The 12,113-nt window shown below is 37.0% G+C and overlaps 1 non-coding gene across 1 annotated transcript; it reads left to right on the top strand.

Moving 5' to 3' along the window:
- Window positions 1-9,917: 9,917 nt before the first annotated feature.
- TRNAT-CGU (transfer RNA threonine (anticodon CGU)) lies at window positions 9,918-9,990 on the top strand. Its single transcript has one exon. It is a non-coding gene; the product is annotated as a tRNA-Thr (tRNA).
- The last annotated feature ends 2,123 nt before the right edge of the window (window positions 9,991-12,113 follow it).

The raw sequence follows: 12,113 nt of genomic DNA, 5'->3' as shown, positions 1-12,113 counted from the left end.
ACAGACAGAAAGACAGGCAAGCAGATAGATATAGGCCTACCAAGGAAAAGAAGGAGAAAGTAAACTGTATGGAGAAGTTGCCTATAAATCAAGGCTGTAATAACAATTACGTGCGTTATTTAATGAACTGGTCTCGGAAATTACAAAGTTGCTCGTTTCACAATTTTCTCAATTAACCACTCCATTGTTTTCATTTCAGGTACATAGTTAAAAGAGACCCTGAAAATCGATAAAAGGCAATTATAATGTAATTGCTTTTTTGTGCGTTACACACACGTCAATTTAATCAAAGGGCTCGGTTCCATCCAGCAACTCAAGGATTTACATCTATGAGAACATTTTTTCCACTATCGCTTTGCACTGCATTACTCTGTTAACTCGGTGACGAACATATGAAGCATCAAAGTGTGTATAATTGGAATTCATTTACATTTCCATTACCCCCAGCTCTTGCTGCCCTACTTTTTTTTTTTTCCAAAAATTTAATTTACAAAATTTTAAATATCTTCGTTCACGTAGGAGTCAAGCACAATGTATTACCGTAGAAGTGGGTAAAGTCAATCAGTGGGTGTAAAGTCGATCATTTGCGATTTTTATTGAAAATTATATATTTTCTCAGTTACTTGTTAAAATTTTGTTATGCTGACTTCATTGCCTTACATTGTAAATGTAAGCGAGAGGAACAACAAAAAGCCTGCGAATGCCATTAATGGGAACACTGTGTAATTACCGTTGAAGTGAAAATTGTTATTTTCAACTTTTTCTGAAAACAAAGTCTTAGAAAGTCTAAATTATAGTCAGAAGTGAAAGGAGACAGGAAGTATACGTAAGTACTTTTTGTTGAGATTGTATCCTGAAATAATAGTTTTGCAGTTCGTAAATGTTAGTATTGAAACCTATTATTTTAAGAAAATTGTACCTTTGTAGGGTTAAGTCAATCATGCCATCGACCTACTCGAAACAGATAGGACCAGCAGGAAGTATAAATTGTTCACCGAAATACCTCCAACTAACACTTATAAACAGAAAAGTGTCACAGTACAGCTTATATTGATGGGATAGTGGGGAAAGAGGAAGACGAAATTATGGTGAATTTCTTGCATAAGAGAAGCACTGCCAAAGGAACATATTTTGTACATCCCTCTATACCTGTCTATGGGAACAACGTAGTTTCTAAAGTAACATGGGGAGGGGAAGATTTCAAATAACATCTGATATAAACCTAAGCAATGTTGAATTGCATTTTAGATTATAATTGAAGGGTGGTATTTAAATGTAAATTGTGAATTCTTAAATATTTGTTTGTTGGTATGTGAAGTATTGAAACGTGTTTTTATGTTTTATAAGTTGGCAATCATAGTCACGATTGTACAGTGGAGACCTATATAATTGTATCGAATAGTATGATCACAGTAACAAAAGACACACTATATAATGGTATAGGCATATATTGTAGATTATTATTGGTTTTTACACCCCTTATAACAAATAAAATATATGTAATACACTTAATTTGTTTTTTAAAAACATAAACAGTGGTCGACTTTAATCCGCAATATTTTAAAATCGATCTTAAACTAAAAATTCAATGGTGATCGACTTTACCCTATTTAAGCAGGTAACTTCGATCACAAGTCAAATATAAAAAAACAGTTTTTTATAGATTGTAATTCAATTCTTGTAACGTGTCTTCATAAGTGAAGGATATGACTACAAAATGCTATTTTCTGAAGAACTTCGCTCCATTGCATAACCTCAATATCATTTAAAAATTGCAAAATTTTGATCGACTTTACCCTCTTCTACGGTACTCCTGCTACTATTGCTACTACTACCACCACCACAATTACTAACGTAACTGCTTGTATTCCTTCATATTACCAGTACGGTTATACTATTGCAACTACTCCTTCCACATGACATGACATGACATGACATAACATAACATTATAATATAACATACATGCGACAGACAGACAAGAAAAGAAGAATAAAAGAAGTAAAATAGAATGGAGAAGTTGCTTATAAATCAAGGCATTAATATTGTGACAAATATGTGCGTTTGTCTAATAAAATGGAAATAGACAACTGCTACTCCTAACCTACTTCTAATTCTGTGACAGAGGTCTATAATACTGGCCAAAAAAAAAAAAAATTGAATGTTTCCTGCACTTCATGAGCCAATTCTTCCTAATTTTGGGTTGAGAAAAACGAATATGACAATGAAAAGTTTTTCTTAGCTCTAGTTTCTGTGATACACAATAGGTAGAAGTAGTTCAGTTTAACGGATTAAGAGAAAACGATACATTTTAATTACATATGCCAACAACATTGAAAGTGCATTTCATTTTTTTTAATGGCAGTTACATTCTAAGAGTTCTAAATTTATGGAAGAATACCTGGCAGATGGTTGGGTCTGAAGAGAATCATGTGTGGCTTCATGAGATCGTCGTCTTTTAGCTTGCCTCTTTTAAATGAGTTCCGGAGCATCCCTACGCAAAGACCACAGTAATCCGCAAGCATTGTTTCATTCCAACGGCCCTGATATCTTTGTTCCATAACAGAAATATCGTGATGGAACCTTCCTCCGTGTTCATCACTGAAAGCTCCACAACTAGGAGGGAAAAAGTCTAAGTGGGAGTGGAGAAAATGGATTTTAAGGGACATGTTGCATCCGAGTTGATGGAATTTTTGCAGGAGCACTGCCACCAACTGAGTCACCTCTTTTGTTGCCTAAAAATCCATGAATAACTCCCTTGAAGGCTTCCAAACTTCCTTTCCTTTCCCCTTCAAAACTTGGTCAAATGCAGGATCCTTTACAAGTTCTCGAATTTGTGGCCCAACAAAATACCTTCCTTGACTTTGGCATCACTTAATTTCGGAAATTTCTCTCATACGTACTTAAAGGCCTGTCCTTCTTGGTTCATACCTGTGACAAAATTTTTTATCAAACCCAGCTTAATATGCAGGGGTGGAAGAAGAACATCTTTTGGGTCCACGAGAGGCTCGGCAACAACATTTTTCTCCCTAGGGTTCTGATTTCTTGCAGGCCAGTCTGCTTGAATATAATGTGATTTCCTATCCCTGCTCTCTCACATGCATAAAAAGCAGCAATACTTTGTGTACCCCAGTTGTATTCCTAAGAGTACAGCAATGACTTTTAGATCACCACAGATTTTCCACTTGTGTTCATGATATTCGATTGAGTCGAAGAGGGCTGTCATATTTGCATAAGTCTCCTTCATGTGAAGTCCATGACCAACAGGAATAGAAGGAAGACGGTTGCCATTGTGAAGTAATACAGTTTTCCAATTAAGCTTGGAGGAGTCTATGAATAGCCTCCATTCAGTTGGATCATGGTTCAAATTCAAACATTTCATCAAGCCATTAATGTCGCAGCCATTGTTTTTCTTCTAAAAAAAAGGGGGGGGAAGCAGATCCCTGTGACGTTGTCTGTACTGTGAGACCCTGACATCACGTTCGAGAAGATTCCATTGCTGTAGTCTAGACCATAGAATTTCTGCTTCTCCTTTGACATGTCAAGGTCTCTAATGAGATCACTCAATTCCGCTTGACTCAGTCTGTGCAGTTTATCATCTTTTTCCTCAAAATCAGGGTCATGGGATGTGAAAGGATGTGTATGTTCTTCTTCTTGTTCCATGCTGTCTTCATTTTCTACTTCAAACACACAATTTTCGTGGCATTTTTACAAATTTTACACTTTAAAAACCTTTCCAAACCAGAAATTCTGCATTAATTACAGCAGAAACAATATGAAATTCACAGTCACAGCAACAATATCTATGTTTGTAACTTACAAACAGCTGAAGAAGATCTGTGTTTTGTTATTTGACAGGTGTGCCAACTCCCAAAATAAAATTTCCCCCAAATTTCCCCCAAACTGAAAATGTTGACTCTAAAAAATGAAATGTCACCTTATCTCCAAAGCAAGAGTTAATATGTCATTTTTATGGTGATTTTTGAATTCAGCAAGTGGAAATACATAAGAATTAGCTATTTTTGAGCCCGAAACATTTTCATTGTTGACCAGTGTAATCGAATGGCCAGAGCGCGAGCGGTCCATTCTCCACACCGGATAGGCGGGAACAAAACTTGGCAAGTTAAAATACAATTTGCAGTGAACAAAGATGATGTTTGGACTAGAATATTACTTGCTGACATTCTAATACTGTTGCAAACTATTGTAACGTAGATATAACTTCCACAATGCTTCGGAGACTGCTTCTTCAGGAGGATACTTAGGTCAACTATCAAGAACAGAGGTCTGTTGTTATTTTTACTGTAGTAGTAGTAGTAGTAGTAGTAGTAGTAGTAGTAGTAGTGGGGGCGCGCAATAGCTTTGCGGTTAAGGCGTAACGCTGCAAGCGGGGAAGTTGCGGGATCGATTCCCGAAGATGTCATGGATTTTTCCATTGATCTAATCCTTCCAGCCGCACTATGGTCCTGGGGTCTACTCAGCCTCTAACAGAAATGTGTACCAGGGACATTTCCTTGGTGGTTAAAGGCACGGGGCACGTAAGACTGACATCCCTATATTAAATGCCGATTGTCTGTAAAGGTGGGAGTCCTAACCTCTCAGCATACTGTGAGCCAATTTGGCCTGTCATGGGGTTGACTTTACATTTTTTAGTAGTAGTAGGCTAGTGACGGCGGCGGCGGTGGCGGTGTCGGTGGTGATAGTGATAGTGGTAGTGGTAGTAGTAGTGGTGGTAATAATAATAATAATAATAACAATAATAATAATAATAATAATAATAATAATAATAATAATAATTTATTTTAGCTGGCAGAGTTAAGGCAGTAAGGCCTTGTCTTCCACTCAATCAGCAAAAAGTATACATACATATGTATGAACTTACAAAGAATTCAACAATTTGATTTAGATAAGAGTTACATGTATACAAGACTTATTTACGAATTAAACAACAAAATACTATTGACTATTAATTAAACACTGAAATACAAACTATGTAGCAGAATTAAGCTAAAATACATAGAATGTTTATATTTCAAATAATGTTAGATAATAGGAAGAGATTATTATGAGACGATTTTGAAAATACAGCACTATCAGGATGCATGTCTAAAGGAAGGATTAACAATGTAGACAGTGATAGTTTAAGTCAGTATGACTGGAGTGAAATGCTAAGAAGGTTATCTTTTAAGCTGTTTTTAAAAGTGTTTATTGTCTTGCAGTCGCTAATACTTTGTGACAAGGAATTCCATTGTCGCGAGATGGATACTGTAAAAGATGATGAATAACAGATGTTCTATGATATACTTACCGTGCCACAGATAAGTGATCTGGTATTTACGTCGTGGTTAGAGTAGAGATAAGAGAAACGAGACGAAAGGTAATTTGGTGTTGAAGTGTGCAGAATTCGAAATAGTAAAGACAAAGAGTGTAAAGTTCTACGTTCTTTAAGTCGGAGCCACGAAAGACTTGCGAAGGACGGTGATACATGATCACATCGTCGGATGTTGCACACGTATCTGACGCACATATTTTGAACTAGTAGCGATCGCTGGAAAATTCTTTCCTAGTATCATGAATGACAAAAACTAGTATTTATATAAAAATTTCCAAATTTAAATTTCTAGCATTACATTTCTTTCTCCCCGTATCTCATTTAATAAGGAGTAGAAAGTTATAGAAAATACTTGCTTTCACAAGACCGAAAATGTCGAGTAGGCTAAGTGGAAAAAAAACAGATATCACGCCAACCGAGAAGAAGATAGAGTAAAATAATAATAATAATAATAATAATAATAATAATAATAATAATAATAATAATAATAATAATAATAATAATAAGAGGTTAAGAGGGAAGTATTATATGATATTCTTATTAAATTTGGTATTCCCAAGAAACTAGTTCGATTAATTAAAATGTGTCTCAGTGAAACATACAGCAGAGTCCGTATAGGTCAGTTTCTATCTGATCCTTTTCCAATTCACTGCGGGCTAAAGCAGGGAGATGCACTATCACCTTTACTTTTTAACTTCGCTCTAGAATATGCCATTAGGAAAGTTCAGGATAACAGGCAGGGTTTGGAATTGAACGGGTTACATCAGCTTCTTGTCTATGCAGATGACGTGAATATGTTAGGAGAAAATACACAAACGATTAGGGAAAACACGGAAATTTTACTTGAAGCAAGTAAAGCGATCGGTTTGGAAGTAAATCCCAAAAAGACAAAGTATATGATTATGTCTCGTGACCAGAATATTGTACGAAATGGAAATATAAAAATTGGAGATTTATCCTTCGAAGAGGTGGAAAAATTCAAATATCTTGGAGCAACAGTAACAAATATAAATGGCACTCGGGAGGAAATTAAACGCAGAATAAATATGGGAAATGCGTGTTATTATTCGGTTGAGAAGCTCTTATCATCCAGTCTGCTGTCCAAAAATCTGAAAGTTAGAATTTATAAAACAGTTATATTACCGGTTGTTCTGTATGGTTGTGAAACTTGGACTCTCATCCTGAGAGAGGAACATAGGTTAAGGGTGTTTGAGAATAAGGTGCTTAGGAAAATATTTGGAGCTAAGCGGGATGAAGTTACGGGAGAATGGAGAAAGTTACACAACACAGAACTGCACGCATTGTATTCTTCACCTGACATAATTAGGAACTTAAAATCCAGACGTTTGAGATGGGCAGGGCATATAGCACGTATGGGCGAATCCAGAAATGCATATAGAGTGTTAGTTGGGAGACCGGAGGGAAAAAGACCTTTAGGGAGGCCGAGACGTAGATGGGAGGATAATATTAAAATGGATTTGAGGGAGGTGGGGTATGATGATAGAGACTGGATTAATCTTGCACAGGATAGGGACCGATGGCGGGCTTATGTGAGGGCGGCAATGAACCTTCGGGTTCCTTAAAAGCCATTTGTAAGTAAGTAATAAAGACTATGCCAATGGCGACAATCTTCATTACAATTGAATACTTCTTTAAGTTCCATTTCCAATCACGGAATCTATTTAGCGACCATTATAGAAATGGCGATCACAGAGCGATGGCGAAACTATATTGCCAAACGAAATCACGGAGTTAAATTGGAGATTCATACAATTTCTTGTCTACTACAAATAATACCAGATATATTCGGAACCGAACTGTGGTCTCTTTTGAGAGAAATCGTCAGGTTTCTAAACTACACATGAGCCATTATTATTATTAATATTATTATTATTATTATTAGTATTATTATTATTATTATTATTAGGGTGATGATGATGATGAAGGCTATTATAATAATTATTATTAACAGAACATAATTACAGGCCCTGGGAATTCTATAGATGAGTACGTGGCAAAAATATCTATGCTCAGCTCTAACGGGAAGTTTGCGTGTTATGTTACAACCTTGTAATTATTAGCTCAATTAAACTTCTCCGCAAATGAACGCTGTGTGTATGTATGTGTGTTTCGCATTGTCTCTCTCATTGTGAACTTTGCAAAGCATAATTCACAACACAGTCGGTACTAAATTAGTTCAAAGATTCTGAACTAATCTACTTTGATATATCATACAACGAAAACCGGCGCATTTTGCGTGATTGGTGTGGAGCACTATGAATACTGTAAGTTTCCTTTTTTGTGTAGACTTGTGTAATGTATAGGTTTCGAGACTTCGGACCCAATAGCGTTGTTCAGTGGGAAATCCGCATAACGACGTTCTGAGTATAGTGATGAAACGTACAGTGGGTGGGGGTACTGTAGAATGGATCCCAACAAATACGCAAAGAAAAACTCTCTGGATTTGAAGGTTTTGACGAATAACTTGGTTTTCATACAAACCCATTTTCAAACTGTGTCTGAAACTATTACACAGTTAGAAAAGTTAGAGCAAGAGATGCCGGAAGCCCTCAAATTAATTGAGGAAATCACACACAGAATTAATGAGACACCAAATACACCGGTTTCTGAACGTGTAGAACAGAAGTGGAAATCAATTTTATGTAAAAATAACGGATATGGAACATTGTGTAATATAAACAGCAAATTAGTAGACATAGAGTCACCTGAGAGTATAAGACTGTCTCTTAAAGACTGCAATGGTGTTAGGTTTTTTCGTTTTGTTCCCATCACGTCATGCGACGTAGAGCGCAGCTTTTCACAGTACAAACTGTGTTTGGCAGATAACCGAAAAAGATTCACGTTTGAGGCACTGAAAATGTATCTTGTAGTACGTTGCAATTCGGTACTGTAACTGCACTTCCTAAATACTACCAATGGGATAAATGAAGAAATTAAAATTGCTACATGTTTATTTCCACCATTAACACTGTGTATAATTAAACACAAATGCTTATAAAAGACTGGAAAATAAAATAATGTTTTTCATATTCTCTTGACATTGTCATTGTGTAATGTATATATGTGTGTGTTTCCCCATACTACCGTACTCTACTCTAAATAGCAACGTTGTTACCTCAACACATCTCTACCTTTCACTACCTGCAGCGAGTCAACAACCTATAGTACATGCACAGTAAACTTATTGTATCGGGTCCAAAGTCTCGAAGCCTGGTAATGTAGGTATTTCTTGTTTGTCTCAAAACACAAGTATTGCGAATTAAAACATGGCGAAGGAAATATACTTTGTGGCTGAAATTTGGCTTTGTTTAGTTACTAAACCGTACATTCCATTCAGTAGAGTTAATGTACGCAATAATCCCTCTGTTCATTAATGAAGACGAAAAATTAGAACCTCTTAGACATGTTAACTGCAGCTCAGAACACAAATGCTCCTTTCTCTGCACTCGAGTTGTCCCTCCATGCAATCCTTACCATTCCATGCACTCATTGGACCAGCCATCCTCCATTAGTACTTGCGCAGAGTACTTGTTTCCGTTTTCTTGCTCCACAGACTTCTGAGACAGATTTAACCTTATCGACAGGTAGATGTAATGGCGAGTGCCTGTTATTATTCGATTAGGACGCTTTTGTCATCCATTCTGCTCCAAAAAAGCTGAAAGTCAACATTTATAAAAACGTTATATTGCCGGCTTTCTGTATGGTTGTGAAACTTGGGCTCTCACTTTGAGAGACGAACAGAGGTTAAGGGTATTTGAGAATAAGATGCTTAGGAAAGTATTTGGGACTACGAGGGATGAAATAACAGGCGAATGGAGAAAGTTATACAACGCAGAACTGCACACATGGCAGAACTAGAAACATTAAATCCAGACGTTTGAAATAGACAGAGCATGAGCAAATCCAGAAATGCATATGAAGTGTTAGTTGGGAGGCCGGAGGGAGAAAGACCTTTGGTAGGCCGAGACGTAATTGGGGGGATAATATTAAAATGAATTTGAGAGAGGTGGGATATGATGATAGAGACAGAATTAATCTTGCTCAGGATAGGAGCCGATGCGGTGGCGGTCTTATGTGAGGGAGGCAATGAACCTCCAGGTTCCTTAAAAGCCATAAGTAAGTATGTAAGCAAGTAAGTAAGTCCTACTACATAACCTAACTCTTGAATTATGAACCCTAAGAATCTCAACATCTAGTATTCCCACCGATAAGAGTGGCTGTTTCAACCCGTAATTCTCTCCAATCGTCAAGATTGCAGATTCCAGTAACAGATTGTATAATATTCGCTGAGCACTGTAGACTATTATAACCTGCAAAAAATAAAAAATAAAAAGACGAGAGAAAGAACATAGTAAGAACAATGCTAAAAAACAGAATGTACAATAGATTCTTCGTCCAACAGTGCATATACTATGGAATCCCGGCCAGCAAGTCACTCAATTGAGTGCGCTCCTTGTATAATGGCAGTTGACTTAATGTATGTCAACAAATATGTCAAACATGGAATAAGGCCACACAAGGAAAACACTAGAGGAGAGGGATTCGATCCGGTGCTGTGGATTGAACTTCAGCGTAGCTCAATGGTTAGAGCGCTTGGTACGTAGAACCAAGAACCCGGGTTCGATCCCCGGCGCCGGAGCGAACTTTTTTCCTCTAATAACAATTTTATTATAGCCAAACCATAATGATGATGGCTACCATATAAGAAAAGTGCATAACAAGGCCAGCAGTAGTGTTCACAATGACTAAGACATGACTTCGACGTTGCTTGTGAAGGTCATTGGCTCGATGCCCGCATATAGCACTAACGTTTGTCATTAATATCGTGACGATCGCATGCTATAACAAAGGCATGTGGTGTTCAGTGTCTCCCCTCCATAAGCAATATTAACTAATATGAGTCTCTGTCATTTGACAAAATGGATTGAAATAAACTAATGAGACTTCTGAAGAAAACTGGTGTGGACTGGAAAGAGAGAAGGTTGTTCTGTAACCTATATATATTATTATGAAACGACTCAAAGTCAGAATAGGACAAGAAATGTGAGCAATAAAAAGGGAAAGAAGTACGACAAGGATTTCATTTATCATCTACCCTGTTCAACGTCTACTTGGAGAATTTAGTGAAGAACAGTTTTCAGAACATGGGAGGAGTGATAGTAGGAGAAAGGAGAATAAAGTGCATAAGATTTGTTGATGATATGGCGAGCAGAAGAGTAGACTATACTAAAGGATATGCTACTGGAGCTAAATGACAACTGTGAGCAGTATAGGTTGAAGATAAATTCAAATAAGAGGAAGACCATGGTTATCGAAAGAAAAATAAAGAAGGTAAACGTGAGAATTCGAAACGAGGCAGTAGAGCAAGTGGACAGTTTCAAATACTTGGGGTGTACTATAAGCAGTAACATGAGCTGCTGTCAGGAAGTCAAAAGGAGGATAGCAATGACAAATGAAGCTTTTAATAGAAAAAAGAGCATCTTCTGCGGACCTCTGGGAAAAGAACTAAGGAAGCGACTAGTGAAGTGTTTTGTGTGGAGTGTGGCATTGTGCGGGGCAGAAACATGGACATTACACGAAGTGAAAATAATGGAATAGAAGCATCTGAAATGTGAATATGGAGAAGAAGAATGGAGCGTGTGAAATGGACAAACAGAATGATAAATGAAGCTATGTTGGAAAGAGTGGATAAAGAACGAATGATGCCGAAATTGATTGCGAAGAAAAAAAGGTATTGGTTGGATCACTGACTAAGAAGAAACTGTCTCCTGAAGGATGCTGTGGAAGGATTGGTGAAAGGAAGAGTTCGGGGCAGAAGAAATCAAATGATAGACAACATTAAGATTATGGATCATATGAGCAGACTAAGAGGAAGGCAGAAAGTAGGAAAGATTGGAGAATGCTGAATTTGCAGTGAAAGACCTGCCCTTGGGCAGAAAACTATGAATGAATGAATGATGGAATGAATGAATGAATGAATGATGGAATGAATGAATGAATGATGGAATGAATGAATGAATGAATGAATGAATGAATGAATGAATGAATGGAGTCTATAAATGAAATCAATAAAACTTCTGATTTTTATTCCTTCTCAATGCCGCTTATACACAGTATGTAGGCTAGCTTACGAAGAGTATTTACTTCATGTGGAAATTTTTCTACAGCTGATGTTTCAGGAACACATTTTAGCAATACCACGATACTCACTGAACAAAACTATGAAGCGTCCACGCAGAATACAGACATCAAACAAAACATTCATTATCTGCTTCGAAATTCCTATTTTTGATTGAGCTCGGTTGAACTTCGACCTCTCTCTCTCTCTCTGGATAACTTACAGTAAGAACCTCTGAATTAAACATCGCAGATTCAAATCTAACCTAGGGCGATGAATTTTTAGGATCAGATAAGAATTCTTAACATCGTTTCTTTTGGAATGGAATCAACATTTGAGGCCCACTGTAACAAGCTATATTTTGGGCATTTAAAAGCGAATTATCGAGAAATTATTCCCACTCTGCCAAATTTCCATTGTTTTCAAGGCCAGATGTGCGTGCAAAACCAACCTTCCCAGCTGAGACTACTGATATACAGCGTGGAAGTGAAATACTGCAGCTTGAAAGGGGGGGTACACTTCAATGAATAGAAAACCTACATTACGTTTTGTGATTAAATGCACGGCTAGTTAGAAAATTGAGTTGGAAGTTTCAGCAGTCTGGCAACATGGCTACTAACATACTGCTTTTTCTTCTCGTAATA

The sequence above is a fragment of the Periplaneta americana genome, chromosome 12 (genome assembly GCF_040183065.1).
Source record: "Periplaneta americana isolate PAMFEO1 chromosome 12, P.americana_PAMFEO1_priV1, whole genome shotgun sequence".
Taxonomy (NCBI): Eukaryota; Metazoa; Arthropoda; class Insecta; order Blattodea; family Blattidae; genus Periplaneta; species Periplaneta americana.
Note: the sequence above shows the minus strand (reverse complement) of the source record. Positions and strands in the feature narration are given on the sequence as shown.